Below are 9,670 nucleotides of genomic sequence, written 5' to 3' on the forward strand. Positions count from 1 at the left end.
CACGCAAGGGTGTGTCAAACGGTCATGCTTAGGACATGTTCAAGGATGTGCACTTTTTAGGTTGGTTGATTTTCACATTAACCCCAAAATCCTCAGAGTTTCTAGTAAAGTGCATAAGCACAAGCACGGCGTAAGCAAGGCCATGCTTATATCGGGAAACACCTTTTTAAGACGGAAGTTAGGGTTTCCAAATGGACTTTTTCCTAGGCTTTGACTGTAACTTCTAGATGATCTTTGTCAACACTTTTGAGGGGAAAAGAGCTGGGATACAAGAACTCTCAACCCTAGTGTCACTCTAGTGGTGTGTCACTCACTCACTCACAAGGTTACCAACCTAGCTTTGTCTAACGCTAGTGGTGTGTCACTCACTCACAAGGTTACCAACAAGAACTCTCAACCCTAGTGTCACTCTAGGGGAAATGTTCATACAATCAAGCATTCAAGGTTGGAACTCACAATAAACATCAATTTATTGAAAGCATAATAAAGAAGTTCAATGAAACGAATACATCCTAGGGTTCGCAATCATCCAAGTACCCACTAGGGGTTTAGCTCTCCATGGAGCTTAATACAATCAAAGAAATCGAATGTAAAAGCAATAAATCCATAAAGAAACCCCCTCGATGGTTGTGTCGATGGTCTTGTGGAGAGTCCTCTACTCGTCGTCCAAAGATTCCTTCGTCCGGTATAGGATACGCCTCGATCGAAGCTCCCCTACCAACCTTCTTCCTAATGGAATCACGATGTCGGAGCCATAGAACTTCTCCAAAACCTTGGCCAATACAACTCCAAACCCTAGCCAAAGTCCTCTCACAAGTTGGGGAAAAGATGGAGAAAAAAATACTAAAATCGGAGCTGAAATCGGCTTTAAATAGGGCTGGAATCGGGCGACTACACTGGCGTGTACGGAACACGCGCCCGAGCAGAATTTCCACACGGCCGTGGATAATTTCCACACGCCCGTGTGGATTCTCTGTTTCTCTGGTTTCTCGGCCGGCTGTGAACAGTGTTGCTACAGTAATTCCATACTTTCATCGGGGTAACGCAAACGGGCACACATTCACGTCGTGAATCACTTGCTTCTTCAATAATGTACATGTTGGCGGGGCTCTTGTTCTTATATGCATAAGTCGGAATGCTCGAGCGTGACTGCCTTTGTGCCCCTCCAAATAGATGTGCTCACTCGATTGCGAGGAGGTTGGCACACACTCTAGCATCTCACACCTGACCTATGTCTTCGCGTTTGAACCTTAACAAGATCTCCTCCAAAATAGGTGCATTATGATCCACATTGGCCCATTTCCTTCATACTCGGCCTCACAACCCTACCTGCGTAAAAGTAATATAAAAACACACATATTAATGTAGAAAACTGAGGAAAGTAATGCTCAGCATAAGGAATGAACGCTTTGCATTCATATCGCACAAGCACTTATCAAGCTCCTTGTTGAGAATTGATTGAAAGCCGCTTAGGTTGTAAGAACTATAAATATATGAGTCTTAAGTTTGTGTTGAAGAACTGGTCTTATGTTTATTAGGAGTTAGTTTTTCAGTTATTCACTTGTTTAGCTAGTGGGCATTAGCAATTATCTATATCAGTGTTATTGTAAGTTTAAGTTTTAAGGCATATGTTATGCATGTAATGGTGATGATCATTAGTGAATTATGAAGTGAATATTCTATCTTTTTCATTGTGTTGTTCCCACTATTTATAGATCCAATTCTTTCTCTTTTATCTCCAACATTCCTCCTAGATCAGGAAGTGAGAAGAAGTTTTGAAAGTACTTGTTATGATTCATTGGGATATGTATTACATAAATGGACTATGTAAGCTTATCCTGAGTCAAAGGAGAGTTATAAAAGGAAATGGGTTTCCTGGAGAAAGGGCATGGTTATTTTGGAAAGAGTTGTGGCCTCACTGTGAGGCTAGGAATGGAGTTCTCTCAATGCGCAAAGGTGCACTAATGTGAGCTTTCTTTTATCTTATTTTCATTTCTAGTGTGTATTGTTCTTGTTAAGAGATTGTTAGTTTCCATATTAAATTTCTTATTAGCTTGTTATCGGGATGATGAACTATGTTAATGTTATGAACATAGAAATTACTATGAAATTTTATTAATGAATGAGTATTTCTGAGTTTGATTTCTGAAGAACCCATTATAGATAATTATAGATTTGTTCATTGCTTTGGGTGTTTGCTCTGTTAATCTTGAGATATATTACATTAGGGATTTTATTGTATTCTCTACTCACTCCTATCATGGATGAAATGGATAGCAATCTCATTGATCTCTCCATAAATTTGATAGAATTATTGCACACCTAGTTCAACTACAATTCTATGCATCATTTTCTCTTTTTGATCAGATATCTCGTGTTATTAGTGCTAGTACATTTGAAAACTCTAATAGGTTAGTTGAAGTGACTAACTGACAAGGTCCCCTTGCGTATATCCTGCAAGTGCACGGGTTTATCGAAGTAATAATCCCGGGTGAGCGGGGTCGAATCCACAGGGAGTAGGGAGTAAAGACACTTAATTCGATTCTTAGCTATGTGGAGTATCAACAATGATAAGTGTGATAATGATTCAATTCTCAACAATTAAAAGCAACAAGTAAGAGAGCAAAAGTAAGGAGGAGGTAAGGCAATCGATAAAGATGGGGTACTCGGATGATGCTTCACCTAGGATAATCGCTTTAAGTGCAAGAACTCTCTATTATGCTTCCTAATCAATGCAATGGTGTGTCGTGGAAATCCTTACATACATAGTCCCAAATCTAAGGTCAACTATGCCTAACTCTATTCATGTCCCGGAGGAGAGATTAAATAACCTCTCAACCTCGCACTCGAATAAAGTTGCAACGAGCTCTAGGGATTCCAAGTGATAAATTGCTTCCTAATTATAGACCTAACCCTTTGGTCCAGGCGGAAGGTCCCTAGCCACAATTAAGCCCTAGATACTAAGATCCCCTCAACGCTTCACTCCATTTCACGCGCAACTAGGCCCCAGCGGAGGTTCATCCCTTAGACCATTCACTCCATTATGGCCGCAAAGAACTCGAGGAACGGAGGTAGAATCTATCACGCCGAGGGGAAAGGGGACGCTCCCTGCACCTCTCGACTCACCCTCTCAACCCTCTCCAACCTAGCTTTGTCTAACGCTAGTGGTGTGTCACTCACTCACAAGGTTACCAACAAGAACTCTCAACCCTAGTGTCACTCTAGGGAAAATGTTCATACAAGCAAGCATTCAAGGTTAGAACTCACAATAAACATCAATTTATTGAAAGCATAATAAAGAAATTCAATGAAACGAATACATCCTAGGGTTCACAATCACCCAAGTACCCACTAGGGGTTTAGCTCTCCATGGAGCTAAGTACAATCAAAGAAATCAAATATAAAAGCAATAAATCCATAAAGAAACCCCCTCGATGGTCATATCGATGGTCTTGTGGAGAGTCCTCTACTCGTCGCAAGGGATCCTTTGTCCGGCCTAGGATACACCTCGTCGGATCGATGCCGATGAAAGCTCTCCCAATAACCTTCTTCCAAACGATGCGCGATGTCAGAGCCGTAGATCCTCTCCAAAACCCTAGCCAATACCCCTCGAAACCCTAGCCGAAGCCCTCTCGAAAGTTAGGGAAAAGATGGAGAAAAGAATACCAAAATCGGGGCTGAATCGGTTTTAAATAGGGCTGGAATTGGGCAACTCCACGGGCGTGGACGCTACACGCGCCCGTGCGGAATTTCCACACGGCCGTGGATAATTTCCAAACGCTCGTGTGGATTCTCTGTTTCTCTGATTTCTCGGACGATTGTGAACAGTGCTGCTACAGTGCTCTGCTACAGTCTTCGACCTGAATAACTTCCCAATTCCATACTTTCATCGGGGTAACGCAAACGGGCAAACGTTCACGTCGTGAATCACTTGCTTCTTCAATGATATACATGTTGGTGGAGCTCTTGTTCTTATATGCATAAGACGGAATGCTCGAGTGTGACTGCCTTTGTGCCCCTCCAAATAGATGTGCTCACTCGAATGCGAGAAGGTTGGCACACACTCTAGCAACTCACACCTGTCCTATGTCTTCGTGTTTGAACCTTAGCAAGATCTCCTCCAAAATAGGTGCATTATGATCCACATTGGCCTATTTCCTTCATACTCGGTCTCACAACCCTACCTGCATAAAAGTAACATAAAAACACACATATTAATGTAAAAACCTGAGAAAAATAATGCTCAACATAAGGAATGAACGCTTCGCATTCATATCGCACAAGCACTTATCACTAACCTCTGTACTGATGCCCAGTGATTTACCACAATTTTTACATCTATTGAAGATCAACAAGTTCTAAGACCAGTAATAGATGATGTACTCATTCTTCAAGGATATTGAAAAGGATAGTCAAGTTGGAGAACAAGAGAAATATGCTTGTAATTTGTCTAATATCTAAGATGTGGAAGTTTCTTGTTCTTCCTCTCTTTGTCTAAACTTTCTATCACATGTTTGACAAAATTGTCCATTGATGTTATATCCATGCTGAGTGCGATGAGCAGCAAGAATCAATACATTTTGACTTGATCAATGCTCGAGTGAAAACACTTCAGTATAGGCTCAGCCAAGAGCACTGTGATCATGTGCTTAGTATCCCCAAAGTGTGTGCCAGTGTGTACAAGGGTATCAATTCCTTTTAGCTTAATGAACTTACTGCTGAATGCCAAGGAAAAAAGCTTGTCATTGTCCCTGATGTTATGGTTAACAAATTTGTTTACAATACGAGAGAAACTTATCTTAGAGATCGATTACATTTTTGTTAATAACTAAAGAGACAAAATTAGAAGCTTCCCCAATGGAGATGCTTATTGTCTAAGATGATTATGCCCTTACAACCCATAGAGGTATTATTAGAAGGCAAGGTTTGGTCGGGATGATTGTTGTCTAGAAGGTTGCTGGTGTTACTAAAGCTATTGACCTTTCCCATGCTGAGGATGTACCTTGGCGACTTGATTCTACTGCCGGTAGCTAGAAATAGGAATTACATCTGAATGTTATACCTTATTGACCTATATAAGTTTCTAACCAAAATAATTTTGGCTAGTAGATTTCGCATAGGTTCTTTACTCTTAGTTTCTACATTTATGTCTTGCAATGCTAACATCTCTGGTGTCTCAGGCCTTGGTGATGAGCTCGCCAAGAATATTGTTCTAGCTAGTGTCAAATCTGTCACCCTTCATGATGAACAAATTGTGTTGTATGACTTGTCTAAGAATTTCATTTTCTTGGTTGATGATATTGGTAAGAATCAGACATTTACTTGGGCTCAAAAGAGGCAAGATCTTAACAATGTTGTTTTGGTTTCTGCTTGGGGTGAATTAAGTGCACCAAAATATCTAAATTTTGAAATATTTTCTTTATTGATATTAGATTGGATATGGTTATTCAATATGATAAATTCTATCACACAAACCAACAACCAATTACTTTTAGTAAAGATAAAGTTTAGAGTCTTTTTCATAGTGTATTTTGTGACTTTGGTCCAAAATTCACTGTCTTCTAGACATTGAAAATTATTGATGGGGTTTATCAACATATAGAAATCATGGTGGATTTGTTCTGCATTGTCAGACTAAAAATCAAATTGTTGGGATCTTATCACTCTAATAAGGGAATTACCATGCAAAAATACATGCCAAAAAGCAGCGGATAACAAAATTTATAATAGCAAGTAAACATGATAAAACACTAGCGCATGCCAGAACTAGGATTAAATTCTAAATAAATAGATAATTATAAGTCATACCTATCTTTTGATGATGATTCGAAATGCACACTTGTTTCCCCGAAATCGAAAGGGACTACGAACTGTGACTGCCCTCTACTATCATGTACATACGAACGCCTCTGACAATCAAGAAAGTATGCTAGTACCTCAAGAAACAACACTTGTTTCTTGGTTTGAATAGCAAGCACCCGAGATTCAAGAGAAAAAGGGGTTGTAGACGCAGCGGCGGTGGGTTCCAACGGTGGGATCCGACGGAAGCGGCCAAGGGAGAAGAGTGGGTGGCGGCTAGGGTTTCTTACGAGACAATCTCTCAATCACTCTATCTTTTTTTTTCTCACACCTTCACATTACGGTTAGACCATCTATTTATATTGGAAACCCAAAATCCTAATTTACGAAAAAACCCTTCACTCCTAATCAAATTAGGAATCTCTTCTTTACTTGATTAATTAAACCATTTTAATTAACCAAATCGATTAGATTGGATCAACCCTTAATAAGACCAACCCCGAAAAAGCTATTCGCCCCACCTAATTTAGATCTTTCACCAAAACCCTAAATAGGTCTTCTAATAAGTAACATATACTAAACCTTGATCCCGGTATTCTTAGTCTACGATCTTGTAGGTCCACTTAACATTGCCAATGAGCTTAAACAATTTTAATGCTCATAAATCATAATTATTCTCTAGCAAGATAATACGATTACCCAATATTAAATGAAGGTCAATTTTGAGAATTAATAGAACCTATTACAACCTTATACAATCCTTTGCCACTGAATATCTTAATGAGCATAAGGCATGGAGCGAGTCACCCTTACTTTAATGGTAATTAATTTTTTGATCTCTTAATGAACTGACTAGGTCAAGTAAATGATAAATCTTATCGTTTCCCTTGGGCGTGGCCATGCACTACTTAGTCTCACTAATCAAGTGGCCGGTGATATTCACTCTCTCTACAGAGAGGGACAATCCCTTCACTTCACTCATGTCTCTCAGCATGAACCGCGACATGCCCAAACATACCCGCACTTGCCACTCAGTTACAAATGACGTTAGGTGTAAGTTAAACCATGTAAAGATTCATCCAAGATCCATAGTGATTTCAAGTCGAAGGATTCGAGTACAAGAATTGCTTGAGAAAAATACTCATCACTTTACAACCATGTAGTGTTCTCAAGAGTGGATCGATCCAGATACATTGTTCCCTAACATGTATCTATGTCCTTTGATTGATGATAACTGCCTATGTACTAAGAATACGGAGTATCCTTTTTCTTACGATGAGCATTACTTTTATCAGATTTTACAGCTTATACATGTGTTTTTGTGTAGTTTCATGTATGAAGTGTTGTGAAGCCAAATATGAAAGGAAGAAGCCAAAGTGGATTGCTATTGTACTTTGTTGATGAAGTCTTGGAGTGAACAAATGTGGAGACACAAGTTGGAATTGAAGATATGTGAATGTGTGCCAACCTCCATGCGCTCAAGCGATTACAATGGTTTGGAGGGGCACAAAGGCAGTCACATTTGCGTATCTCGACTTGTGCAATGATAGCAAGATCTTCACTAATAAGACGTTTTATTAAAGAAGCGACGCGATCTACGGCATAGACGTGTGCCAGTTTATGTTGCCTCGATGAAAAGTGTGGATTCGGGAGTATTTTGGTGAAGCACTGTAGCAGGTTACCGTAGCAAATCAATGTAGCAATTTACTGTAGTAATTACTATTCACAGCCCGCATAAAAGCAAATTTCCAGAAATCCACACGGGCATGTGGAAATTCCACACACCCATGTGGATGCCCGATTCCAGCCCTTTTGGGAGGCCGGCGGCTAGGGTTTAGAGAGGATTTGGCAACGCATTTGGAGTGGTTCTACGGCTTCGACACCACGTTTCTCTTGGAAGATAGTTATTGGGGGAGCTTTTGTCAGCACCAATCCGGCGAGGTGTGTCCTAGGCTTGACAAGGGACCTTTTGAGAGGATGAGGCTACTCCATAAGACCATCGACATGAATACCGAGGGGTTTTTCCTGTGGATTACAAGTTTTTACTTTCGATTTCATTATTGATTGTATCTTGCTCCATGGAGAGCTAAACCCCCTAGTGGGTACTTGGATTTGTGAACCCTAGGGTGTATTTGTCTCATTAACCTTCTATTATGTTTTCCTTAATTGATGTCTTTAATTGAGTTCCAATCTTAAATGTTTGTTGAATGATTTCTCCTTAGAGTGACACTAGGGTTGAGAGTCCATCTTGGTAATCTTTGTGAGTGAGTGGCACACCATGAGGGTTAGACAAAGCAAAGTTGGAGAGGGTCGAGAGGGTGAGTTGAGAGGTAGCGGAGTGTCCCCTTTCCCCTCTGATGTGATTTATCCTATCTCCACGTTCCAAGACTTCATTTCGGTTACAATAGAGTGAAGGGTTAAGGGATGAACTCCACTGGGGCTTAGTTGCACGAGCAACAGAGTGAAGCGTTGAAGTGACTTTAACAACTGGGGCTTAATTGTGACTAGGGGTCTTTCGCTTGGACCAAAGAGTTAGATCTACATATAGGAATAGGGTTTATCACTTGGAATCCCTAGAACTTCTTGCAACTTTACACAATGTGAGGTGTTGAGACTGGTTGATTTCTCCGCCGGGGCATAGTGTAGAGTTAGTCACGGTTCACCTTAGGTTTGGGACCGTGTATTTAAGGATGTCCATGACTCATTAAGCATTATTTAGAAAGCATAATAGTTGGTTTTGTACTTGAAGTAATAATCCTAGGAGGAACAATATCTGAGTACCCCACTTTTATCGATTGCATTTCCTCTCATTTTATTGTGCCTCTCTTTCCTTTTTTCTTTAGTTTGTTTACATCGATCTTTATCCACACAAACATTTTTTAATCTCCACTTAGTGAAGTAGCAATGTTGGTGTTTCTATTCCTTATTCCCTGTGGATATGATACCCCACTCAGCTGGGATTTATTATTTCGACAAACCCGTGCACTTGCGGGTCACACGTAAGGGGTGTTGTTAATTGATATCCTATATCCTATGACCCATAAAAGAAAGCCATCTCACAAAAGACATACTAGTCTTAATTTATTTTCATTCCCATGAAAATAATCGACTAGGGACATCTAGAATATTGCTCTAGTTTATGCTTCAAAGTTTTACTATCCAAATCACGCATTTGATAACTTGAGCAAAACCAATATTCAAGGATATTTTATCTTATTAACTATGCACAGAAATAATAATATATAAAATGTTGCCTCATAATAATTAACCAAATAATAAGAGTTCATACAATATATTTGGTCTAGGGCTTACACTAACACAAATTAGTACCACTGAGAAAGTTAATGCTATGATGACTACATGCTAAGCACTACAATTAGATGGCCTTGTGATTACTGGTGGTACAACATCCAACACAATGGCAGCACTTCCTGCTGAGATTATTCATAAGATAAAATATTTTACAATAGTTGTTAGTGTTCTTGCTTCTCTAAATGGTGCTCTTAAGGATCAGTTTGTTGGGATATATTTGAGTTTGATATAATTTGCAAAATGAATTCTCATCTTCTCATTATTATTTGCATAAATGCTCTCTTGACGTAGAAGTATCACTTTTTTTTATATGTGATGGGTCAGAAGGCATCTCATGTTGTTTTAGACTATGATCTCTAAACTCATCCAAGCATGGTTATCCTAGATGAGGAGGTAAAAATGTCAATAGTCACAATATTGGATATTCTAAAGCAAATTGTTGATCCAGTCCAAGCCAAAGCAACACAAGATAAGTACAGAGTTACTCTCATTTCTAAGAGGCTTGTTGAAAGTATTCTCCAATTCTATGCACTCTTGCAAGAAAATCACGGATTTCGTA

The sequence above is a fragment of the Dioscorea cayenensis genome, chromosome 18 (genome assembly GCF_009730915.1).
Source record: "Dioscorea cayenensis subsp. rotundata cultivar TDr96_F1 chromosome 18, TDr96_F1_v2_PseudoChromosome.rev07_lg8_w22 25.fasta, whole genome shotgun sequence".
Lineage (NCBI taxonomy): Eukaryota > Viridiplantae > Streptophyta > Magnoliopsida > Dioscoreales > Dioscoreaceae > Dioscorea > Dioscorea cayenensis.